The sequence below is a fragment of the Vespa mandarinia genome, chromosome 2 (genome assembly GCF_050613455.1).
Source record: "Vespa mandarinia isolate Hongniang chromosome 2, ASM5061345v1, whole genome shotgun sequence".
Lineage (NCBI taxonomy): Eukaryota > Metazoa > Arthropoda > Insecta > Hymenoptera > Vespidae > Vespa > Vespa mandarinia.
Genome location: NC_140811.1, coordinates 5,260,001 through 5,287,048, shown reverse-complemented (window position 1 = coordinate 5,287,048; position 27,048 = coordinate 5,260,001). Strand labels below are relative to the sequence as shown.

The window sequence follows — 27,048 nt, the reverse complement described above, 5'->3', positions numbered from 1 at the left end:
AAAAGAGACTAACGAATGGAAAGTAAAATTCGCACTTTTTAAAAGTAGACTTAATTTAAGAGACGAGGACCCTTTAGGAGACAGGAAACGCAATAAGTCTGTGGATCGTTTCATTCCGTAGGACAAGCAGGTAGGATTTCTGTGATATTAGACCTAGGAACAGTAGTTGCACCATGGAAATGGTATAAAACGCGAGAATCCTGGAGAAAGAGAAAGAGAGAAAGAAAAAGAGAAGGAGAAAGATATATCTACCAGTGGCAGGACAATGCGAGTAAAGCGGACCATCGAAATTGAAATATAAATTTAATTAAGTCGGATCTTCGCCGGCGCTTGTCTTTCTCACGTTAAGCGACTACTCCGAGAATATCTTTTTCCAAGAGAAAGAGGATAACGAGGAGAAAGAGGAGGCGGAGGCGAAGGTGGAAGAGGAGGAATAGTGAGAAAAGAAAGCTTGAGGGATGACGCACTACAAGCTCTGGTGAAGAAATAAAAGATGTGTCTGTACGTGTGTGGTAACCATCCTGTATTATGCAACACTTGTATAGTTTATTTTCTCTCTCTCTCTCTCTCTCTCTCTCTCTCTCTCTCTCTCTAGCTGTATATACATTCTTTACCACTTGCCTTCGGAGCCAAGAGGAAGGCTAAAGTCCGCGTCTGCGACGTTATACTTTGCTCGCCTCTACCTACCTTAGTCTCTACCCCACCTACCGTTTGGCTCGACTTTCTGAAGGAGTCGAAACTCCAAGCAGTTTTCGCGGAAAAGTCCAAGGAACGAGGGATTAACTCTACCACACGAACAAAAACGGTTGGGATCGTACAAGTACGTCTCTTCCTACTCCTCCTCCTTTTCCTCCTCCTTTTTCCACTCTTTTCGCACGATTTTCTTTCTCTCTCTTCTTTCCTTTCTCCGCCTCCTTACAGGAATCCACGCTCCTCCTCTATTTTCGCATAGTCTTCGTGATTCTTCTCTCTGTTGGTTAAGAGAGAGAAACTAGTCTATAACGTGGCAGCCCAAAAATATGCATTAGTGGATAGCGCTTGTTTTCTTACTCCTTCCACTTTTTTCTCCATTTTTCTTTCCTTTACTTTTTCTTCTCCTTCTTCTTTTTATTTTTTTTTTCTTCTTTTTTCTTCTTCTTCTTCTTCTTCTTCTTCATTCTTCGTCGTCTGGTGTGCTAGATTCGAGAGTATCGCGTCAGAGCGTATCGCCCTTCTTGTCCAAGATTATACGCTTACCAGGAGCTTTTCTACCATCTACTTGTAGTACTCTATCCTTCTTTCAGGATATGCGAGTGCGAGCTTTGCAGTTGGTGTACAATGTAAAAGATTCCTCTACCGCGTCATGCGAAACTTTCTATACATTCGATCTGGCTTGACCTACTTTTTCCATCACAAGTTGGTGAAAAGAATGATGTGAAATGCTTCTCTTTCTTTTCTTTACTTTTATCTCTCTCTCTCTCTCTCTCTTCCTCTCTCTTTCTCTTTCTTTCTTTCCTGTTTACGAACAATATAACAATACACTTCGAATGTCCAATTACCGTGATATTAATTTCGTTTATCGTACGATCGCAAGGAATTGCCTCGAGACATCGATATCAAAGTTATTTTCTTCGATAAGGTAAATATTTTTTCGATTTGAGAAAGGAATCGAACGATTTCGTCGTTCTCGTCGTTTCGTCATTTCGATGAATATATTAACCACATCGATATATCGTGTCGTCTTGAATGATACGGGCACCAGAGTAACCAAAGTCGAAGATTTTGGGAGATGCAAATTTTCTACGCGAATAGCTGCCAATTTCGAGATCGTCAATGTAGATATGCGGGTGTCGTCCTGGAGTGATGAAGGATGAACGAGGGAAGAGAGTAAACTTTGATAAGGAGTATCTCTTCTCTCTTCTTGGTCGTTACGTTCCTTCTTTCGGAGAATTTTCATTTTTATTTTCTTTCTTTTTTCTTTTTCAATTTTTTTTTGTCTTTTCTTTTCTTTCTTCTTTTTCCTTTTTTTCTTTTTTTTTCTTTTCTTTTCTTTTTGCCTATTCGTCTCCTCGTCCACTAACATTCTTGTCATTCTACGAAAGTAGACGTACATAGAACAGGAATATCCGTGCGACACCTGAACGAGCAAATTTTACGCTCGACTGAATATTAAAGAGACCTCTTTCGTAAGCTTTTAAGATCCGATCGAAGTGAGTAGCCTTTCCTGTCCCATATATATTCGTTTTAGTACTGAAAACAAGTAGACTTTGTATGCCGTGCATTTACAAGCAAACTATATATCTCATAGTTCCATCGTTAATGAATGGAAATCACTCTTTTGTATAATTATATCTGAATTTTGGTTAATCGAACAATGCAATTAGTTTCAACAGTCCTTGTTAATATTACCTAGTATAATTACAATCGCATACGGTATCTATAATAGACAATGCAATCCCGGAATTCGAGTCATGTGAATTTTTGATCGATAGTATCAATTTAATTGTTAGAATTATATAAACGTTATAAAAGTAGAATATCATAGTAGATATATTCTTATCATTTTGAAATGCGGATTAACTTTTATCTTGTTAATAGTAAATCGTTTGATTTTTACATTAATACACTTTAATTGTAATATTATCCGTATCATTTTGCCACGTTATATATTGATCCGAGAATATATTTCAGATAGAGGTAAATAATTAGATTTTCGAAATCAGTTTAAATCATAGATCTATTGTTGTTACTTTACCAATACTACAATCAAAAATTAATACTGACGGATTCCATTTGGTACTTCTTAAATACGTGAAATATCAACAGGTTGTTGATTTTCAGTCCGTTTCTCTGGTTATTTAGTTAAGCTTTGATCAGATATTATGCGCGACGTGTTTCATATATATATATATATACTGAAAACAAAACGAGATCAATGACAAATTGTTTCTTCATTTTTATATTAGGGGAAAAAAAATAGAAAAAAAAAGAAAAAAAAAAAGAAAAAAAACAGAAAGAAATAAATAGAAGGTACCTGATTTAAAGCAAATTAATTACGAATCCTCCTTACGTTATATATACCAAAGGGAATAAATTTTATTCCGTGGTACGATTCGGTTCTGAATCTGTTTGAAATTTTATGCTCTTTGAAGTCCTCTACTCTTAATAAATAAAAAGAAGGAGAAATGAATTTTTACCGAATAAGGTAATCGTTATAACGTTTCAAATACAACAAAGAGAATCGTTGCTTCATCGACGACGAAGCTGATTCGCGGTTCGCTTCGCCATTTGCAAGGAAAGGAAGATTAAAAAATGAAAAAAAAAAAAGATGTAAAATGTTCGCCTTTCTCTCTCTCTCTCTCTCTCTCTCTCTCTCTCTATCTGCTAGAATCCTTGATACAAGTAAATTATTACGTAGCATCGTCGTGATTCTTATTAATTAAGGAGAACATTTATTTGACATTTTCGATCTTTAAATTTTATATTTTATAATTTCATATCCGATTACTTTCCACGAGCAGAAGAAAAATTTTATTACGCTACGAATATTATTTTGTTATTTTCTTTTATTTTTTTTTTTTCTTTCCCCAAACATTATAAATACATAGCGAACGGTCTCGTCAGATAACATTCTCATCAAGTAACGCATTCATCCGAAACTCGCTGATATCGTACTTTCGTTCAAATTCCAGGAGATACTTCGCACGATTCGATAATGAAGTTATTGCCACGAAAATTGAAGTTGACTGTTTTTAATTATATCAACACGCCGTGACAATAAATGTTGCCTGATACTTTCATTTTTTTTCTTTTTTTTTTTTTTATCTTTTATGTTTTATTTTACAATCCATCAAATTTTTTTCTATTTTCTTTATCAATCGTATTGATTGATGAAAAAATAATCTTTGGAAAGAAGCACCTCTTGTGTAAAATTCAATTTTCATACGAGCGAGAAAAAGAGAGTGTCTATTAACAATGTTTCTTCCTACTAAAAAAAAAAAAAAGAAAAAATAGAAAGAGAAAGAAAGAGAAAGAGAAACATAAGGATAAAGAAGAACATATATATATATATATGTACTTTAAATCGATATTACTCCTGTTTATGTAATACGGTATCCGTCCAATTATTTAAATTGTAAATTCTGAAGTTTTTGAAGTAAAGCACGTTACACGTGTAAAGTGAAGCATATATAAAGTGGTACATGCATACACATAATCGGAAACACTCGATTATCTATTTTATATTTTGAAGAGACGCGAAACACAATTACCATCTAGTTTATCCTAGAGGTGAAGTTTATAAAAGTCGTCATCTCGAGAAGTGACACCTCGTATACGTAGATGGATAGACACACATACAGATATACATCGGCAGAATTAGTTGGATTTGTTGGTTCACTGAATCTATCTATCCTGACGACGGATGAAAGGCACACGTATAATTACGTTCCCCTCGCACGTCGAAAGGGCGCGAAAGGCCTCAGCATGAATGACGCCGATATCTCTCTTTTTCAAAGGGACGAGAAATTGGAGCCGCTCATCTGCCCTTCATTTTTTAAATTCCCCCTTTTGAACGTGGCAGCTATCACCGAAAAAAAAAGAAACCTGCGTCTATCTATATACTCAGTCTTATCGTCTATATGTATGTGTATGTGTATGTGTATGTGTATTCATGAGTATATCTATTTGAGGGAATAGGGTTTCTCTCCGCTTCTTTCGATCTTGCGGATCATGAAAGCTTTCTACGACTGAAGTCGTCCTTGTCGTCTGTCTTGAAAGAAACGCGACAAGTAAAAATTCAAATATCGATACAGGTGTGGTGTATATATATATATATATATATATACATATTTTTTTTTTTTCATATATTTACGCAGGGATAAACGTTGTCTTTGATATTCATATCCTACATAATCTCGATCTTCCTTTTGACTTTTCAGATTCGTCACGAAAATATTTTCAAATTTATTCGCACAAGAAGCAATACCGTCTTGTTTATTATTAAAACAAATTTTCGACAGAAACACCTACATGTTCTTACATTTTCTACGTTTAACACTCGTATATACGCAAGAGTCATAAAACATAGAAATCATTAGGAACGTTTTTGTTTATTTTTTTCTGTTTGTTTCGTATGAAAAAAAAAAAAATGAATGTGAACTAAGACGTGTGAGAATTCCGCACAGACGGAATTTGAAGGCCGCGTTATCGTCTCTTCTAAGCAATTTACTTTCGAAGAAGAAGCGAAACTTCAGGATTCCTATCTTTCCTTCGTAACGTGGCGTGAAGTATGCTGGTAAGAAGTAAGTTTTCCATACGTTGCAAGTTTCTCTTTCTCTCTCTCTCTCTCTCTCTCTCTCTCTCTTTCTTTCTCTCTCTTTCTTTCTGCCTTTCTATCTAACTATTCAGGATTCTAAAATCCGGAGCTTTCGACTTTGAGAACACGCGTCATATTAGTTTCCTTAGCTTCTACTTCGAAGACGTTTTAATGGAAAAGGGAGGAAGGATTTCTAGTTGGAGCATGATTGTTCCTGATGGTATCAGCATAGGGAACTTTCTCTCGTAGAAATTCAACGTTTCGTTTCATCCGTGACGTTTCGTGATCACTCAAATCTCTGTTTATTTCTTTCATACTCTCGTGAAGGAAGCTTTTGATTGCAATTACATCATTTTGCAGATTCGGTATTTATCTTCTCTCTCTCTCTCTCTCTCTCTCTCTCTCTCTCTCTCTCTCTCTCTTTTTCATCATTTAAATACTTATGATCTAGGTCGCGTGTCAATGATTATAATTAATAACTTAAAGCTCGAATGAATTCCAGTTGAAATTTGAGTGAGAAACGATTTACGAGGGAATACGTTGTACGAAATTCAAGAAAAAGCTATGCGAGGGGAGTTGAGACGAGGCAAAGGGAGACAATAGAGCCGCGAGAGTGAGACGAAAAGTTTGAACGATACGAAGAGAAGAGAAGAGACAAGAAGGGTAGAGAAGAAAAGGGGGGTTTGGCCAGACTTCTCCTCGAGGATTCGTGACAATGCAACGTCATCCTCCTTGCATTCGCTCGAACCCGCTTACTCTTGCGCTCTATCGCGGATGCGCATCAATGTCATGTTTCTCGAGTTTCGTCTTTCCTTCACTTCCTCCTAGGTTCTCTCTAACGTATCCACGCGATGTGCTTGCTTACCAAACTAAAGTTCTTCTCGTCGCGGGATGCCCCATTCACGTCGTCCTCGTAGCTCCTCTCAATCAATCATATTCAAATCTAACGCACGCTGCTTCACGATTCATTTACACAAGGTTGAAGAGGCAAAGTGAAATTGGAAGGGGAAGAGAGAGAGAGAGAGAGAGAGAGAGAGAGAGAGAGAGAGAAAGTATACGTGTGTGCTTTCACGCGAGATAGTAGATTCCTTACCTATCTTTTTCTATAGTATTCTTTAGAGGGCTATATACATACATGCTTAGGATAATACTATATATAATGGCGTGTCAAAATCTCGTTTTATTGTAAGATTGCTTATTAGCTATTAAATTGCATCTCCTTCTTTCGGCACCAACGAGATACGAATTTTTATAAGAATCGTTGTCAATTTCTTTTCTCATTGAAAAATTATCTTTCATCCTCGAAACGATAAAGATAGGAAATCGATCTTTTACGGTTTGGCACATTCGCAATGATTTCAATAAACGTAAAACGGTATCTTTCGTTTCGAAGGAAGAAAAGGAGAATACAACCAGTGACGAGAATTCGATAAGAAAAGGAGGAATAAGAGAAGAAGAGTAACACAGAGACAAAGTCGGATCGATTATTAATTTTCCGGTGAATGATAGAGACAAGATCGATGCTCTTTACAGATATCTCACAAGAGAATCCAGCTGGGAGGAGTCTTTGTTGCATTCGATCGGTAAAGAGAAAGAGAGAGAGAGAGAGAGAGAGAGAGAAGAGAATCGGACTATATCCTCCTGCGTAGACTTCAGATTGCAAACCTGTTAAAGGCTATTTTCCTTCGGGATTTAACCGATGCCATTTAACAATGGGCAGAGTAATAATGGAGTGGGAATAACAGGTGCACTTGCAATCTCGCACCAGAGGATATTATATTCGAATGTCTACCGACATCTACAATGCCTCTGTGATTTATACTGGTCGTACATAGAAACGCAATCGTGCATACGCATAAGCGGATAGTTTGCGTATAAAGAGAAATAGCGAAATAGCTATAAAGATAGAGTAAATAAGAGAAAGAGAGAGAGAGAGAGAGAGATCCTTGCGTAGTATCGTTGAGAGGATAAATGTGTCTCGTCATCGAATAAGAGGAGAAGGAGAAGGAGTAATTATTATTTCCGTAGAAAATAATCCGGCATGTTACACTAGGTGGAACAGAATCCGACACCTGTTGTCTTCCATTATTATAACACTCCCAGGTATTAATATAAGGAGTCGCGAAAGGAGTTTTCAAAGAGTCCCCTTCTCATGAGAACTTAGAACGGCATCATAGATGTAACAACCTATTATTTAACCATTCCCTTACAAGAAAATATCATCCTCTTACACAAAATATCAAGAATCAAGATTACATATTGTAAACAATTATACTTTAAATGTATGATAATTCAAAAAAAGAATTTAATAGAAATTTAAAATACTTATTATCTCTTGGTGCTTCAAAATATCTCTAATGCTACGTCGACGTTATCCGGATTGAACAATTTAATTAACAGCAACGAGGTCGAATCCAGTCGATAAATCGTCGAGCCAGCACGCAATACGGATTTGCACGTAGTCGAACGTGACGAGTCGAGAGATTAGAAGAGAGACAGAGAAATGGAGAGATAGATAGAGATAGATAAATAGATAGAAATGTAGAGAGAAAGAAAGAGAAAGAGAAAGAGAGAGGGGAAGAGAGAGAGAGAGAGAGAGAGAGAGAGAGAGTGAGGGAGAAAGGATAAGGTCCTAACGCGTAAGTCGCGATTGAGGAACGTGTCGCCGTTCGTAACCGGACAGTAATTAAATTACAAAAGACATTTCTCGAAGCGTACTGCTTCGATTCAAGCAAAAGAGAAGAGGAATTGGAAATAGCGAGGCAACGAAGACCATCGTCGATTGGTTAAACCACGGAAACCACGGGGCCGACGTCGACTGTCGATGGTCATCATTGACTTAGGGAACGTGTCTTCGTAGAGGAGGCATTAACGATCTGCTTTCATGCTTCGACGATCGTTTTGTCTCGTCGTCGAGAGTTCGTCGTCGTAAACGCACCAGCAACCGGAAGTGGCCGACCAACGAAGGACGTGGAAATTGGTCGAGAGAACAATTTCTATTATCGGTGAACGTCGTAGACCCAGTCCTCCTTTCCCTTCTCCTTCTTCTCCTTCTCCTTCTCCTTCTCCATATCCTCCTGTACTCTCCTCATTCCGCTTCGTTTCGCAACGTAGAGAGGTAGTAAGACCTCGTGCATGAGTTTGCCGATCACGTCAGCGTTCGGAACTTGGTGAGCTTTGGTACGTGCCATTTCTCGAGGTTCGCCCAGTCCTGGGACTCGTAATTGATTTACAAGCTTTGCTTCGGGACCACCATCGAGACGATAGGGATGGGCGAACATAGAAAGAGAACGTCGCTCTCCGTTGTGAAAGCAGGAAGAACCGATCCGTGGACACGTTTCATCGTCGTGTCCTCTTCGATTGCTTATTTCTCTCTCTCTCTCTCTCTCTCTCTCTCTCTCTCTCTCTCTCTCCAATCGAATAAATCTTTCTCTTTCTTTCTGAATGAGAGAATATACAATCTTTGCGGTCAATCTCGTATGTGTTCTCGCGTTTACTATTGATCGAAAGCGAGTAATTTGAGCTAAATCTAATATCGAATTTTTTTTTTTATAAATAAAAATAATTGCAATATTTCTTTTTCTTGTTTTGATCATCAAATAAGAGTCTCGTAAATTCTCAAGCTTTTCTTTCAAATTTTCATTCATATATTTCTTTTAACGACGAACGAAACGTCGATAAGTGCCATTCTTCTTCGTCGCGTTATCGGCTAATAAATATTAAAAAAAGATAGTTGTTAAGCGAATGAAAAATCAAATCTATAGTGACAAGAATCACATTGATAATATTTTCTTGTTTTTCTTTTTTTTTCTTTTCTTTTTGTTTTTTTTTTTTTTTTGTTTTTTTTTTTTTGTTTTTTTCTTAACCAAGCGTTAGTAATTCAAAAGAGAGGAACGATAGGCGAGAAGTGGCAAAGATTAATCGATAAATTAGGATCATTTTCTTGAATGAATATTAGACCATTTCACTTTTATAATACTCTAGTGCTACTCAATGAATTGATCTTTTTCTTTGACGACTTAACTTCTTTGGAAGTGGCCTGCGAGTGATCCCTCACGATCACCATAACCAACACTATTACCACTACCATCGTCACAGAGCATTTTGACTATCGACGGAAGAGAGATATCTCGTTCAGCATCTCGGGATTAAATGAAAGAGAAGATTGGCTATGGTATCCGGCAGAGACGAAATGAATTTTCAATGGAGCTCGGGATCGAAGGTTTGTTCCGAAAAGACGAAGAGGGGAACGAAGAACATTGGATAAAAGAGAAAGAGAGATATATAAGCGAGAGAGAAGGATATACTGACTCTCTGTCTCTTCTCTCTCTCTCTCTCTCTTTCTCTCTTTCTCTCTCTCTCTTTTCGTCTCTCTTATTTTTTCTTTCTTCTTTCCGCTACCTGTCGCTTCTTTTCCTCTTTATCGTAGCATTACCATTGTTCGTTGAAGTTTCTACCGCTCGTAGCATTTTCCTATGACGAAGAAAAAGGAAAGAAAAAGTAAATGAAGAAAAGAAGGGGTGGAGTGCAAGGGAGGGGGTAAGCTTTAGAGAGAAAAGTAACGAAGATCACTCTACTCTCGACGATGTAACGGGTATTGGCCTCTTTTGGCCCGGAGACAACTCTCGCTAATCCCCCTTTATCCGGAATAACGTAACTTTGCGTTCCACTCGAGAATATCTTAGAGCCGTGTAACGTCGCGGCAACGGTCCAAGCCGTCTCGTTTCCCCTACTCCACTTTGTTCCTCTTTCTCCCCCTTCCTCATCGTCCTCCTCCTCTTCCTCCTCCTTCTCTTTCTTCTTCTTTCTCTCTTCTACTGTTCCATTTCTTGCTTTTCTTTTTCTCCCTTCTCTCTTACCGTTTCTCTTCCCTGTCTCTTTTACTCGAACGAACACCAAAGGATTCCGGCACGAGCAGTACCGTACGATTCGCGACTCTTCGAACGAGAGGAAATTCCGGCCAAGTTGAAAATCGAGCTGCGATTTTATCTCACTCTTTTCCCTGCTTTTCCCTCAGTCTCCACCAGTCTCGTTCCCACCCCGCCCTTTCCCGCCCCCTTCACTGACATCTGACAAAGCGTGCACGAAGCCACATAAGATCGAGAATTCCCTTTACGTCTCGTTATGTTCTCTCTCTCTCTCTCTCTCTCTCTCTGTCTCTCTCTCTGTTTAACTATCTCTATCTCTTTTTTCGTCTCTTCTTTCTATATTCCTACTCGGAATACGGTAATCGTTCTATCAGGCTTTCGACGCAAATGTCCATCTTGTCATACCCCGAAATTTATATGCGAATATTCGATCGGACAGTTTTTGTAGAGAGGGACAAAACGTTTTCCTCGACGATCCGACGAATTTTAATGCGATTGCATTCACTATGCGTTAAAAAGCTTGGAACAAGTGAGATAGAGTTATAGGAATAGAGAGATAGAAAGAAGAATAGGGAGAGAGAGAGAGAGAGAGAGAGAGAGAAAAGAGCATGAGGTTGGATACGGCGAGGAAGTTGTCGAGAATAATGAGGAGCCGACAGATTGACCGGTGAATGACGAATGCGTATGAAGCAATGTTGGCAGGTACGACAGAGTTCGTCGTCGGGGAGATCGAGACGGGAATGAGAATTATGGATGTGTGAAAGACAGGATTGATTTATATGGAATTCTCTGAACTCTCATTCTCTCCTTTTCTCTCTTATCACATCTCTTTTTAGTTCGTAGAACGAACTTTTCACCCGAAATTCTGTTTTTGCATAACTCCAAACGAATCGCCGACTAGGCAAATCGCCTCGACGTTTCTTACTCGAAGTGCATGCATCTTTATGCGTCTGCATAGGCAATAAGACGATAGATATGAGCGTCCCGAAAGGAGAATAGAGAAAGAGATAGCAAATAATAGAATATCCAATAGGATGAAATTGAAAATTTTATTTGGCATTGTTAACGACTTGACAAGTGAATTTTTTAATAATCACGAAAAATTCACGCCAAAACTTTACGACGGATTTCATTTTTAATGCGAGAAATATGATAATAACTTGCGAACATCAAGATTTTCGAATCGGAAAAATGATAAAGCGAAGTGAAGAGAAGAATTGGAAAGAGGAATCGATGATTCGACGAGATATACGATAAAAAGGCGAACGAACGAAACAAAGAAATCGTTTCGTTCCGATGTTCCATGCGGGCTTAAGGAGTGAGAGATGGGAATGAAGGAGGAGGAAAAAAAGAGGAGGAGGAGGAGGAGGAGGGTGAACGAGGGAGAGCACAAACAGAGAGGGAGAAAGAGAAAGGAAGCAGAGATTGGTACGAAAGCAAAAGATGTTTATGTAGCCCAATTTTCCGGCCGATTGGCGCCAATGCCCGATTTCCCTTTCACGACATTCCTCGTCTTCTTCCTCCTCCTTCCCTCTTCCCTTCCCTCTCTACCTTTTAGTCTCTCCTTGCACTTTCTCGCATCTTTCCGATTTACAATGGTGGTATACTCATCGTCTCTACTGGTCGCATTCTTTTATTCCTTCTCTCTCTCTTTCTTTCTTTCTTTCTTTCGCTCTCTCGAAATTGCATCCTGATTCAAAGCCAAAGCGGCATACTATTCCTTCGTTTTCGCATCACGGGGTACGAAACGCATCGATTCGAGACTAGAAAAGGCATTAAAGCGGACGCATTAGTGACAAGACAAGATTTGGTAAAAAGCAAAGCCGAAATAGAAAGGAGACAGAAATAGGGGAGAAAAAAAAAAAGAAAAAAAAAAGAAACAAAAGATAAAAGAAAAGAAGAGATAGAAATAGAAAAAGGAAGAGAAAAAAGTAGAAAGGTTAAAGGTAACAAGAGACGAAAGCACTTTTTGGACACGAAATGTCTATGTGTCTGTGGTGTATCTGTATATGTGAGTGTGAGGAAGAAAGGATGTTTGTTGCCTCATTGCCCACGGGTAACGCTCAAGAAGAAAAACCTTGTATGACAGTTGGCTTTAACGTTTTATCGGATTCTCTGTCTCTTTTTATTTTTTCCCCTTTTATCGATCACCCTTCGAGTGTTCGTTCAAACTTCCCCATAATACGATACTCATGTATGGGTATTAATGCGAAGGGATGTCGAGCAATCTCAGAGAAAAAGAATATGAGTTGATCGGGGAAAGAACATTCAATGGTTGAGAAGCGAAGAGAAAACGAACCTGCGAGAAGATTCGAAGGTAGGAGGACACCGGGAGGGATAACAAAGTTAAAAATTACTGAAGAAGTCCTCCTTCGAGTGTAGTCTTAGTAGTTACTTCCTATGAGAACTAAGGAAAAGGTTGGTACTTCTTTCGGTATTCGTTATACGCCCAAGGCGCCCGAGTTCTTGTCGGAAACTTTATGGCAAGACCAACACGTGCCCTCTTTCTCTCTTTTCCTTTCTCATTCTCTCTTTTCCTTTCTCATTCTCTTTTTTTTTTCTCTCTCTTTTACTTCTTCCTCTTTCACTTCTTTGTAACGCGTTTATTAAAGCGAAGAAAATGAATTCTTATATCTTACGTTATTCGCTATCCTATCTTTCCATTTACATACGCTTTCCTTGCTATTTGTGATCGTGTAATTGACCAAGGTATAGAAAATTATCTTTACCTTTTACTACGTTTTATCTCATAGGCAAAATAATGGTAGAATTTTTTTTTTCCCCAATATTATGTAATAATATGATAAAAAGAATTGTTCGATACTTCTCGTTTTGACTCACTTTTTTTATCCTCCTTTTCTTTTTCATTTTTTTTTTTTTTTCCTTTTTTCCTTGTTCATTATTATTTAAACAATGATCATATTTTTTATGAATCCACCGTGTGAAAATACGATTGGTATTCTTGTTAGTGACATCAATTCTCGGTTGTCCTTTCTTCTTTTTTTTTTATTTTTTTTATTTATTTTTTTATTTTCTTTTTTTTTTATTCTTTTCTTTCGTTTCGTTCCATTACGAAGGGAAAAGCATTGATTTAATCGGTATAGGTATCACGAAATGATTTAAAACGAACGCTCCAGAAAACAGAAGACGAGATATGGCTCGTCGACGTAACATACGAAGCGATAAATATAAATTCCTTCGAAATGGCTCGGAGAAAATTCTCTCTCTCTCTCTCTCTCTCCTCTCTCTTTTTTTCTTTCTTTCTCTTTACCTTTCTCTTCGATCGTTTCCCGTAAATGACGCGTATTCGTTAAAAAATCGGTTCGTTCCTCATTCTTCCTGTCTGACGGCAAATTCATCGTCACACGTGAAATAGAATCGACACAATATTTTCTATAATAAGAAAGGGGATTTCTCGGTACAGCATTTTTCTCAGTACGATATCGGTCGCTCTCAAGGATCAAAATCGGTCGCTTTAAAAAATGAACATTTTTATCTCGTTATCCTTTCATGTTAATACGTATATCTTATATTTTTTTGTTAGATCGAAGAGCCATAGTTAAATAATTTAATTCTAACTTCATCTTTTTTTTTTTTTTATAAAAGATGCAGATTAATCTATTAAAAATAAATGACTATTTATTTGTAAACTTTAAAAATATTCCCTATAAAATTTCGATGAAATGTGAAAATTTTAATATCTAGAATTACGAATCGAAATTTCGTTGTTTTCAAATGTATTTTAACTTAAAGATTTTGTTTTTGCTTTTGTTTTTTTTTCTTTTTTCTTTTTTTTTGTCGAAATAAAATCTGAATTCGATTCGAGCTTTTTTAATTAAACAAATATCGTAACTCATACAATGTATGTATGAGTTAGTTTGTTTCGTGGGAATTCCATGTCAGTATAAATAAAATGTTTCTCTTAGTTTTGTGTATTTGCATAGAAAGAACCGTTGTATAGTAACACGCTTATGAGATAAACTTCATTTTTGGAATAGCTCGTACGATGCAGTTTTAACTAACTGTTTAGCTGAAAATAGGAAAAGTTTGATCCAGCCTAGAAATGGCGATCTGTTTTGCGTTTCGTGGACTCCCTCGAGGTAGACTTCCCTTTTCCTCTCTCTCTCTCTCTCTCTCTCTCTTTCTCTTTCTCTCTCTTCCCCCTTCCACATCTTTCTCTCTTAGTCATTGAGTCACTGCGGTACCATGGAGCAAGAATTTGAAATTCAGATTAATACAGGACACGGAATCGTTAACGGCTCGAAGTCTACCTTGCGGTAAATTACCATATACACGTTGTCTCACGCATCCAGTTGTATCACTGTCGCGAAAGCTACGCGCTCGTGTGTGTGTATATTATTCTATGCTGATGTTTGTTCGCATCTCAATTGTCGGGCGACGGAGAATCGCACTCCAAAGCATATACTAGCTAGTCTACGATGATTTTGCGAGAGCTTTCGGAGAAACATCGACGTTCACTGAAATTATTAAAACTTTTCTATTTGATAATATAATATTTTTATTGTTTTTAATTCATCGTGATATTGTTAATTACCCGTTTCACTTGTTTTCATCGATATTTATTTATAATTTCTTTCAATATATATATATATATCATAACTATATTTAGTTTAATTATAAATTAATATCATACTATATATATATATAGTACTATATATATTATAAGTAAATATCATTATAAATAAATATCATACTATATATATATATATATATATATATATATATAGTATTATATTTATATATATATATATATATATATATATATATATATATATATATAGTATGATATTTATTACTAATGAACGAACGAACGAACGAACGCAAATAGAAACATTTCAATTTAATTGATAGTTTTTTTTTCGGATTCTTGAACAATACTAGTTCGAACGGATTAAAAAGATATTAAAATGATCACGGTAATACGAATTTCTCAATTCTTTTTTAACGCTATCAAATCAAATCATCTATATTCATGTCATAATAATCTATACGACGGAATTTTTTACTGTATTGTGATTTTTCGAAAAAAAAAGAAAAAAAAAAAGGAAAAAAAACAAGAAAAAAAGAAAAAGATAAAAAACATCGTTTTCAATTTAGGTTACAGTACTTTCTTACTATGAAATTATTTCATTTTTATTATCTTTCGTTTCTTTTTTTCCTTAAGGAAATCTCATAATTAATTTATCAAAATTTCATTTTATATTCTATGTTAAATTAAGCTCGCTCGTTTAAAGAGTTTTTAAAAAAGTTTACGCACGGCTAGCTGAAAAAGAAAAGAAAATATTTCGAAAACCGTCTACTTTCGTTACAGTAGAATTAATTTGCGTTCGTATAGGATTTCGTTGGAATAGAGAAAAAAAAAAAAGATAGACAGAGAAAGAAACGTCAGGCGTTACCAGAGGAAGTAGTTACTTGAAACGACTTTCTGTACGTGGCGCGGTATGTCCTTTGCACCGTGTCGTCGACGGATTTAACTGCCCGCCACACAACTCGTCGTTGATTTCGCGTTGACTAGTTTGTATTTCTATGGAGGTCATTTTATCGGAAGTTCTTAGAGCTTTCTAAGTCTGGGATTATCAACCGAGCGTAGAATGAAGTGAAAATGTTGCTACGAGATGAAATAAAGAACGTCTACGTTGATGAACCTGAAATACAATTTTAAACGTGTTTGTAACGTGTTACGTGATTTTCTGCCAATTTGAATAAGATGAAAGAAATTACATGAATTCTTTTTTCGAGAATGTTACCACCGTGGGATTTCAAAAAAACATTGATGAAGAACATCGAAAAACATGTCTTTTTTTTTTCTTTTTTCTTTTTTTACATTGCTTATAGTTTTTCCATGACTTTGACGAGGGTAAAACTACATTGCCCATCGATACCCTTTTTATTTTTCACCTTGGCTTCTGTATGAGAGATTTCACTTTTCTACAGGCCGTCCCAACCACGCCCACCCTTCTCGAGGACTAAATCGACGAGGAAAACCTTTTTATCTTCGAGTTTTCTCTCGACGCCACGTTTTCTTATCGTGAATCTATCCTCGTTCTACGACATCTGTGGTATATTTACTCAAGGTAAAGAATAAAGGAGTATATTCTATTGAGAGGATGAAGACAAAAAAAAAAAGAAAGAAAGAAAGAAAGAAAGAAAAAAAAAAGAAAAATAAAAAAAGAAAAAAAAAGAAGTATCCTTACTTCGACAATATCTTCGCGAACGAAAAAAAGCAAAATTGTGCGATGAACTATAAAACACGAGAGACAAAATTTATTATCCGCCCTTACACGTTAGTAGTAACCTGTTCCTTACTGTTTGGAACTTTTTTATTTTTACATTAGGAAGGACGTATCATTTAGCCGACTTGTCTTCGTGCATATTTCATCCCATGCCGGGTATTAATATCAGTGTCAACATCTATGTGGATACAGAGAAGAGAAGAGTCGAGGAGGGTTACTAAAAAAGAGATAGCTCCCTTGCGTTTCCAGCGGAGTAACTTTTGCCACCTTCTTGCTTCCTCCCTCTCTCTCTCTCTCTTTCTCTCTCTCTCTTTCTGTCTCTTTCATCCTTTTTGTTATTTTTTTTTGCCTTTTGAGTTTCCACTGTGTTTCTCACTTTCCCTGCCTTTTCGTGAAACGATCCAAGCCCTCTTTTTCTCGTTCCAATCCTCTCATTCGTGGACAGAGCAACGTCGGCGGGCTTCTCATCGTCGCATCGTCGCTCCTCTTTTGGCGACGACGACGACGACGACGACGATGACGACGACGGTTACGACGGCAACGACGACGATGAGAGTTGCCCGAGCATCTCGCGTAATTTTCAACAGGAAGCGAAAGCTACGTACGTGCGAAATGAACGTCCGTCCATCACTCCTCTCCCTCCCTCCCTTCCTCCCTCCCTCCCTCACGGTTACTCAACCCCAACATATACCGACGACACTTCATTAAAACAACGCGCTGACGATTTTCCTTCTGTCTTTCCTTTCCATCTCTTGTTTTCTCTTACCTTTATATCTTCTTTTATTCTTCTCTTTTCGCTCAGCGAACGAGAATTAAATTTATGCTTCTTGCCTCTCTTTCACGTTTTACTAGATAGTCTCTAATGCTTCTCTTTTCCCTTTTGTGGAATCTGAAATCCAATGGATTCGCTTTGGTTCGCTGAATTTTTCAATTCCAAATTTTGGTCGTTTCGTTCATACATAAGGTATCGTTGAAATATAAATGATTATTATTAGAAAGTAGTAAAAGCATTTCTACGAATCGACCACTCGATAAAACTTAGTTCTTATTACTTATCTAGTAAACTGTCATAACATCGTTGGAATATATATATTTCATAGAGGAAATAAAGAATGAATATGTGAGATAGTATAATATTCGTATTATTCGATTTAATATTATAATATTGGTATAATATTTTTCTTCTTTTATTATTTCTCTCTTTTTTTTTTTTTTTTTTTTTTTCTTTCGTTTCAAGGATTCACATAAATCTGAAAAAATAATTATATTTTGTACCGAACAAGTTCGATGGTTAGAGTAAGGAAAGACATGAGTTAGGTAAACGTGGTGAGATAGGGATAATCCGTTGACTGTACGTTTCGGCACGCTTTATTCCTGAATACGGAGAAAAAATCGTCTCGGTGAACATCTTGACCCAGTTTGATACGAACGATTGGTGTGGAAGGTTGGTTCTTCCTTGTGGTAAATCGCTCTCTCTCTCTCTCTCTCTCTCTCTCTCTCTGTCTCTCTCTCTCTCTCTCTCTCTCTCTTTCTCTCTCTCTCTCTCTTTTCTTTATTTCTTTTCTTTTCCTTTTTCCAGTGTTCGGCGCATAAGCACCTAGATAATCGATCGCATTACGATCTTCAAAGACGGATATTTTCACGATGAAAAGCCATAGCGCCTTGGAACAAAGCCCGTTTTCAAAGACATCGCCTTTCTCGACTTTAAAATTCTCTGAGAATTTCATTTCTTTCGATCTCCCTTGGACGGTTTTTATCGTTAACGCTGTTCAACTCACTTACAAAAATGAAAAAAAAAATCTTCAAGATACAAATATGATATAATCTTATGATATTATTTAAGATAGACATCGAATAAAATTACGCGATAGTGAAAACGTAATAAAACGTATTATTTATGATCATTCTTCCTATAATTAAAATGAATAAATTTAAAGGATTAATAACGAATCAGGTCGAAGATATTAATGTAATTCTCTGTGTATTGTAAGTTTGTTAATAATAATAATAATATTGGAATTGTTAATAAAGCAACAGTTTATACAATTCACTTTGCCGATGATATCTCGATGATTTTATTACCTTTCTGTTAACATATCTAGTTTATTATTATTATAATAACAAGAATTGTTATATACTATTTTATATTATTGTACTAATCTGAATCGGACAGTAATCGACCATTATCTCTAAAATCTCTCTATGTGTTCTTTTATAGTTATCTATATTATACTCGTAAACCCCGGCATTAAACTTGATAAGCAAATATCGAGAGTAATAATCGGTTAATTGATTTACATATACATATATCGAGCCAATGAATTTCGATAAACGATCGAAATCGTTTGTCTATTACAAAATCGTCTTCCCGAAGCTAATTCATTCGATATTGGAGAATAGAGTATATTCGGCATTATAATTAGCTATCTAAATGTACTTACAATTAGAGGAGGAAACGTGCCGTGTTTACTCGTACCAATAAATTGAAAATGTATCGTCACGGAAAGACAATGATGTTCTGCCGATGGTATCGCTACGAGATATCGTTATTCGTCGATTAGAAGAGGGGGAATAATGTTTTGACTGTACCAGAGAAGAAAGTATTTTGCATGGTACTTCAGCGAAATGACACGTCCCGCGTGTATGCGCATATTCGATGACCCATTGAAATCGTTCCACTCGAATGCCTCTGTAAATACGTATTGCACGCGTCTGTTCATACGTATGTATGTATATATCATCGAGTCTTTGGAAAATTCATTTCTAGCGCAATACGTTCATATTAATCGATCGGAAATTTTATTAAAGCATATATTAACGATTCGGTTGATTCATTTTATATCATAAGGATAAAAGTATAACGTTTAATAATAATTTTAAAAGAACCCCATTTGAGATGTTCAACGTATGAAACATATCATTTCGTATCAGTTCAGAAATCTCATAATCGCCAGATTAATCGTTATGTATAAATGGACGCACTTGGTTCATACTAAACTGAACGCTATTTAACCGTAATATTTGCGAAAGGCCTTGCACGTGTCGATGTATATATACACACAATATATACATATACATATATATATATATATATATATATATATATGTGTGTAGGTGAGTAAAGTAATGTGTGTGTACGAGAGGAGCGCGTCCACTAAACCGAGAGTAACTTGCAAATTTATGAAATAGAAGCGAGCTCGCATCGCTTCCTCGATTCCGAGGTTCACGATAATGTTACCACGTTTAGTTCAACCTAGTTGCTATTCGCGTATCCTTCCTCGACCTTTTCCTCCTCTGTTCTCTCTCTCTCTCTCTCTCTCTCTCTCTCTCTCTCTCTGGTGACTTCTATCTTCCTTCCTACCTTCTCCTATCCTCGATAAAACGGAGTTCTAACGTGATGAATGTTGCTGCATTAGCCGCTCTCTGCACAGTGGACGTGAACGCGCTTAATGAAAATTGTTTCGGCGACTGTGAATTCATTGTGAGGAAACAACGCGAAGAGAAACAACATAATCGGAGATATTCACGTGATCGTTCTCGTTGGTAGTTATATACATATATGTGTGTATACATATATATATATATATATATATATATATATATATATAACTCAATGTCAGGATATTATTTGTGACAAGTTGTTTTTCTTTTTTTTGTTTTTTTTTTATTTGGCATTTTTTCCCCTCTTGTTTCCTGGTAGAAATACTTTGGAAAGTTTTTTGTTATCTCACCGGAACGCGCATATAAAATATCGTCGAGTACGTCCAATTCGTTACGATATGACGGAAGGTAAAAACGAATCAATTTGTCAACGACCGAGAGACGGTCACAATTAAGAGCGTTACGTGTTACGTTGGAAACAAATAGATTCAATAGGCTCGATAAATAACGCGGATGGTTTCGGCTGACCGGTACATCGAAGAGAATTAACGATCCTGATTTTAATAGTTACGTTCTGCGTTACGAATAATTAACCAATATGACAGAATTATTAATCAACGCGTATGTACTGTATATTTTGACACGGCAAAACAATCAGAAATGTAAACCGTTTAAGGATTATCGTTGCATCGTCGGTATATGTCGGTTATTCTCGTTTGAATACTATCGATCGAATCAATAATTCTTTCTCTCTTTGTTTCATTTTTTCTTTTCTTTTTTATTTATTTTTTTTTTTTTTTCATTTTTTGTTTTTCCTCCCATTTCAGGGACGAATCGGAGAAGAAAACTTTGCTTATTTTTCCGTATCAGTTGGCGTCATGCACATACAACGTCATCACACTTTACGGCCACTCTATATTTGCAAATATTTAGGTGTTTATTGTACGTGACAGTAAATCGATCCTTGTTGCTGTCAACTCAGGCCATAACGGAATACGACGAGTTCTCGTATTCATTTCGGAAGAGCTTCTGTACAAATTCATCCGAACTGTAAGCGAAGAAGCCTGAAGCAATACGATCTGCCATTTCTAGTTGCTAAAGTTTATTATTTCTTAAGCATATAATTATCTTAATCGATATAGGATCTAACTTGGCGAATAGAAGAACGTTTCTACCATGTTCGTTTCATACTTCTTCTTATAAGTTGAGATACGAATTAAAAAAATGTTTATCCATATAAGAAATTATATATATATATATATATATATATATATATATATATATATAATAAATTTTTTATAACCAATTATTTAGGAAAAAGTTATTTTAACGAATGGATTAGAAAGAAAGTTATCAGGAAAAATATACTTGATCAATAGTTTATAAAAATTATTTATAAAAAATTGTTTTTTTTTTTTTATATTATTTAAAACATGCCGAAATGATAAAGGGAAGTCTGCCCTTTACAATAGTCTTCGTACGAATTTTTTAAGATTCTTAATTTCAGAAATATTTTAATGTTAGTAAAAGAGAATTATATTGATCCGATATAGATTCATTGACATAGTGACCTATATAAATTTCTGGAATTTATGCGCTCAGTTAATAATCCGAAATAAATTACTACTAATTAAGAATCATTAATAATAATCTCTTCCAAAGATATTTTCGGAATGTTTAGGAAGTTGTAGAGACTGGAAACAGAAACTATTTTAAAAGAAAAAAGAAAATGTTCTTTTTTTACCTTTTCATATATCTCGAGAATATCGATATAATAAGATCGATCTTTTATTCACAAGTATTTTATTCTTGTATCTCACAAGTACATATATATATATATATATATATATATATATATATATATATATATACTTTTTATATATATAGTTTTAACCGTCAATCTTGAAAATTAATAGTCATCAGTATGCATTAAAGATTATATAAAATATTAAGTGAATATTTTACTTAATAAAACTACGGCAAGCACTTCGGTTAGATTAATAATAGATTTGTAAAGTCTATAACTTGTTCGATAACTTGGAAGAAACGAGAGGATGTTTCGGATGTATTACTAATTTTAATAATTCTCCCCTTCTTCCCGTCACCGTCCCCTTCCCACGTAATCCTTAAAAGTACCGACTTAAGTGATGAGAGACCTACTAAATCATCTTGAAAATGTCATTTACAACTCTTACAAGTCGACGATTATTCCTTTCGTTAGTACTCGAATCGCTTCTTCTCGGGTTCTGGCGTGGTGCCATTAATTTCTTATTTATGAGTTGATTCTTAAATAGGGAGAGTGAAAAAGAGAGAGAGAGAGAGAGAGAAAGAGAGAGAGAGAGAGAGAGAGAGAGAAACACATCGCATCGCATCGCATCGTATCGCTTCGCATCGCGAAGAACGATGTTCCTCTTTTTCGAGAATATTTCTCGCGGAACGTTTTCTAGGTCGAGTCTATTAATAATCCTCGCAATGTCCTCTTACGACCGTCATTTTTCTTCCAGGCATTCGGTAATTTTCCTGTTAACGTTGCACCGTCTTTAACCTTAGCAACGAACTTGTGAACTCGTATTTTCTATTCCAATCTCTTATTCTTTCTCTCTTGCTATTTCTTTTTCTCTCTTAACGATCTCGACGAGAAAAGAAAAAGATCGAAGCTCGCATTACGATACCATCCGTAAATTATTACGTTTAATCTATAGGCGGCTGTTTTATGCGATATTACGAAAAAAAAAAAAAAAAAGAAAAAAAAGAAAAAAAAAGGAAAAAAGAAAAAAACAAAAACGAAATTAAAGTTGCCTGGATATTGTACTAAAATAGTTCCTATTACGAAATCCCAACGCGAAATTAAAGATTTTTCTAATATTGCGCAAATTGATCGGGACAAATCAGTTTTATGATAAAGTCTACTACTTTTTTTTTAATTTTTTCTTTTATTTTCTTTTTTCTTTTTTCTATTTTTTTTTTGTTTTCTCTTTTTTTACCTTCCCTTCCCATTAAGGCTTACCAATGGAAATAGTATGGCAAAGTGAAATTCGTTTCGCGGTGAGCCAAACGATCGCGTTCGACTGAAAGCTACGATTTTCACGGTGGAAGTCGTTCTCTAGGAGAAACTCGAACCGATTTCCAGTCTTTCTTTAGCTTCTCTCAAAAACGAATTTCGTACCCTTTCGTTCTTTTTCTCTTACACCCTCTTCAGCTACCTTTTCCTCGAGCATTCGTCCTTTGTGCATACTAGCCCGTTTCAAGGCTCGCTTTTCACACACGTTTGATTATGTGTACAATATATATATATATATATATATGGTACGTTCGGTTTAAGTATACACAGGCAATTATTTTCCTAATTATTAAAAATGCAAAAAAAGTTTTCAGACGGAGAAGTTTGTACGGTGCCAATAATGAAGGACCATAGTGAAGGACATCATAGTGATAATTATTTAATTTTAATTTAATTTTAACCTATAATTTTTGAAAGCTTTGCAAAGATCAAGCTTACATTTTTTCTCTATATCCTTTATTACACATTCTTGTTATTTATATCGAACCATTTTCAAAACACCACATACACATGTATTTTGTATGAGTGGTTGTTCAGTTATTAAGTTTCAAATTCAATATGGTTCTAGCAAAACATACCGTGGGCAATCAAAACGAGTCGAGTCGAGTCAAGCCGAGTTGACCTTTTTCTATTTTGTCCGATTTTGTCCTGTCCTTGTTATGTCCTTTGCTGCCCTATTTTGTTCTCTGCTGACTTGCTCTAACATATCCTGTTATGTCCTTTTTTGTCTTGCTTTTAAAATTGACATGCCGTTGACATTAACACGTTTGTACGTATCCTCCATTATTAATTTATACATTTTGCATCAATATGGCTGAATTCAATTGATTTTCTGAAACACATAAACTCCAATCGAGCTGTGGAGATAACATTAATGCCATGACATGCCAAATTTGAAACTTAATAATTCAACAACATTCAACATAAAATATGTATATAAAATACGTTCGTCGAAACGTTCATCTAAAACTTAAGAAAATAATTGCGTGTATACATATAGTAAATCGGTCATACTCTCTCTTTTTCTCTCTCTTTATATTATATATATATATATATATATAAAACATAAAAAGGATGTATATAGATGTTTCCTGACTTAATAAAACGAGATTTAAGATTTAATGATTCCATCCTACTATTCTCTAATCACCGTCGTAAACTTAACTGTGACCTATTTTCTACAGCAAGGAGTGTAAAATATCGATAAAATATCGCGAATTAATGCAACGATCGATAATTACGATGTCTGGAATCGGAAGGGCTCTGTCTTTCTCTCCCATTTTCTTTCTCTCATTCTCTCTCTCTCTCTCTCTCTCTCTCTCTCTCCATCTCTTTATTCCCCATTTTATTACAAATTACTGATAGATAGATTAATATGAAACGTTGCATAACTTTGTCTACAACGCGATTTAATTGAGGTCATGATTGAGATTTTTCACTTCTTCGTTTCTTTCTATCAAAACTTTTCGACGATAATTACTTTGTTATTGTACGTATCGATTTCTATTGATCTCGAACAAACGTGAGACAATAATTGCATGTAAATTATAACGACTCCTTTGTTTTATGTTTTATTCGATGACTCAATAAAGCTGCCGAAAACATATTCAGGATGAAACGAGATGAAAACGATATTTTGGATTAAATTGTGACTCTTAACGATGATGCGGAAAATAAGAGAGAAAGAGAGAAAGAGAGAAAGAGAGAAAGAGAGAAAGAGAGAGAGAGAGGGAGAGAGAGAGAGAGAACTCCGATGGACGGCCATTTTATCGAGAGGACACATTATATTGGCAAACGCGGAACAGCTTTAACCTCGCGCCTCTATTATCGAGAAACCGTTTAATAGAAGCGGCGTTAGTGCGTCTCTACTGTCGAGAGAACGAATTTTCGGAATAACCGATTGACCAACTGAATTTTCGACGTTTCCCATCTCTATCACTCTCTCTCTCTTTCTCTCTCTCCCTCTCTCTCCCTTTTTTTCTCTTTCTTCCTCTCTTTCATCGAATGTATATCTACGTATCTATCCATCCTCATCCGACAATCGAATTCTCTTTCTCTCTCTCTCTCTCTCTTTCTTTCTCTTTCTATTTTTTCAATCTATTTATCTATGCCTCTCATTCTCTCGTTTTCTATTTCTTTCTGTAAATATACAAACGACAAATGTTTACCGAACGAATACGTTGTGGCCGATAACGGTGGCCTGTCGTTCTGTTAATGATGCGTTCACGAAATGGCGTAATCGGATATTGACGAAACGTTATTGTTTTACAAGTGATCTAACGAGCGATACACTTTTGATCATAGATATATTTTGAATGCAATGTAATCGATTTACTACCAGCACCCTTTTAATTTGAATTTCTAATAGAAATTGAAGATAGAATAATCGTTTTGGTTTCTATTGTGTGAAGTTCGATGATTTCCCATTTGTTTCTCCATTAACAATAGGTAAACTTATTCGATGTTCAACGTTCTCGGATTCACAACTGCATAGATATGTTTCAAATTGAAATTCAGAAAATCAATATCGTACAAATAATGATGTATCATCGATAATAACGAGTTTTACGATATAAATACGATTTGGGATTACCGACGTAAAAAATTTATCGGAAAGAAAGAAAGAAAGATAGAAAGAAAGAAAGAAAGAAAAAAGAAAGAAAGAAAGAAATAAATAAATAAGGGGAACTAAAAGGGATACGATACGAGTTCGATAAGGGACAAATCCAAATATAGACGGCGATAAGGATTAAGAAAGATAGCGAAGGGTGATCAAAAGGGTGACCGTAATCATCGTGCGAAAAGGAAAATCGTACGGTTTTTCGTACTATAGTAGCCGGTTTCATTATCGAGGATATTGAGTACGAGAATGGAACGAGCATGGATTTTATTCTTTTTATTTTTAAATGATTTTTCGGAGTTGTTATTTTTTCTTTTTTCCCTCTTCTTTCATTTTTTTTTTTCAACTCGTCCAACATCAAAAAGTTTTAAATGTTGATGATGACGGTACAAGACATATTTGTTTTGTTGGTAAATGCGCGTAAATGCATAGCCGTCCTCATGCACTAGTACGAAATCCTCTTTTCTTATCCATATATAGGTTTGCCTAACGGTTCGTATAAGGTTTACGAGCGTTCCATAACAAACGTTGGTAGAAATTTTTTTCAAGAGACTTTTTCTTCTCTTCGTAGTCTTGCCGAACAGCTTTACGTCGTTTCGCCTTACATTTTACGAAGGCGAGCGAGTATAAGCTCACACGCGTAAGCCCACGTGGAAAATGGTGTTTGAAGTCGTTGATTCTTTCTCAAGTGGTAGGAACATGATTCATTGCCGTACCGCCAAATGAGAATCGAATGCGTACCCTCGTATATCTTTCCCTATAGCGTACCACATACAATCGTGAATTTATCCCTTCGTTTATGTGTTCCCTTATCTCGTACACATCATTTACTTTCGACGGCGAAAGAGGCTTACTTGCTGTTTAAAATAATACGCCAGGAGGATTATTCAAATTGTTAACATTTATTGGGAATGGAGCGTCGAAAAATCCATAATTCATCGATAAAAATCATAATAAAATTTTTCATCAAATCTGCCAAAATTTACAAAATACAAGCTATAAGCTTGATAAAGGCATGTATATCTTTGATATAGATTTATGTATCGGATCAAGTTGTACGAAAATTTAGAATTAGTACGCTGTGCGATCGCACAATTATTTTTTTTTTTTTTTTTTTATGCATTCCAAATGGCCTTTAATGCCGCTGAACCAGCATTTTTATACGCTTTCTCATTCAAAAGTTCGACTTGATCAAGCTATGCTTAATTGAATCAGACCAATGAAAAATCTACGCTTTAAACGATCGTTCTGAACTTTTAACGTTCGTCTACCGTGAAATCCAGATACTTTTTTGCCCTGAGAAAAATGCAATCCGCTCGAATTCTCATTCTCTCTTTCTCATTTTCTCGTATTATCATATAATTTCATATCAAATTTTTCTCAAGGATTCCCATATTGGTATTAAATATTTGCACGAATAAATGTGAAGGAATATATCGATATTAAAGTACGAGAAAAATAAAGAAACATCAAAAGGATATCGTTTGGAGAGTATTTTCTTTGGAGAGTAAAGAAAACGATGGTAGTTGTAGGTATACATATATACCTATATACGGTGGAACGTTTTA

At 35.7% G+C, this 27,048-nt stretch overlaps 1 protein-coding gene across 8 annotated transcripts in view; it reads left to right on the top strand.

The window, feature by feature from the left end:
* tei (irregular chiasm C-roughest protein teiresias) overlaps nt 1-27,048 on the top strand; it is a 233,198-nt gene that overhangs the window by 134,013 nt on the left and 72,137 nt on the right. The gene's annotated exons all lie outside the window — the stretch shown is intronic.